Consider the following 898-nt stretch of genomic DNA (forward strand, 5'->3'; position numbering starts at 1 on the left):
CTGTCCCTGAAAATGTCCTCATTCAGTAAAAGAAGACAAGGCCATTTTTCACCAAACACCAGCCTCGAATCACCTTGCTGTCCAGTATGTCTTCCGTCCTGTTGCCCTGCCTCCCTGCCCCATTTCTATGTGTGAAGCCCCAGTGACAGACTCCACTTCCTCTGAATGAACTTGTAAAGTGCTACGAGAAAATCACAACTAATTGTCATTTGGGGACCATGCGCTAGATAGCAGCTTGCATGAATGAGGACAAATGTCACCGAAGAGATGACGTCTGAGCTGAGTCTTATCCAAAATATAATTCTTATTTAAACAAACAAAAAAAACCAGACTGCTAAACAAAGGGGGAGGGAAGAGAACAAATATCAATAGTCAAGCAATAAATCAGTGAGACAAACAGCAATGACCAAGAAAAACAGGAACAGGCAAGCTAATCCAGTGTCCCAATGAATGCAGGAGTCAAGCCAAGGGGTTCCACCCCCTCTATCAAGGCATCAAAGGGTGTTTGGCTCCAAGAGGATCCACCCCTGAGATAAAAAGAATTTGCCTTTCATCTTGAATAGTGGCATAAGGGACAAAAATCGTCATTGTCCTTAATAATTCAAATTGATGGATTGTAATCAGATGCTATTGTATTACCCTTCATTGGGCCATTATGAAATACCAAGAAAAGAGGGATGTTTCCAAATGAATTATATTCTCCTTCTTATTGATATACTTAAAATGAATATATAATCAAGTAGATAATAAAAATAACCATTCCAAAGCTTAGGCTGGAATCTAACTCACATCTCTACCCTGTATTAAGGATGGACATATTTTCTTTCAACCACTACCTGTTTCCTTTGGCATGGCAATATTCTGAGTTCAGCAAGGCTGCTCATTTCTCATGCAAATA

Source organism: Octodon degus, unplaced genomic scaffold (assembly GCF_000260255.1).
Source record: "Octodon degus isolate 3935 unplaced genomic scaffold, OctDeg1.0 scaffold00146, whole genome shotgun sequence".
Lineage (NCBI taxonomy): Eukaryota > Metazoa > Chordata > Mammalia > Rodentia > Octodontidae > Octodon > Octodon degus.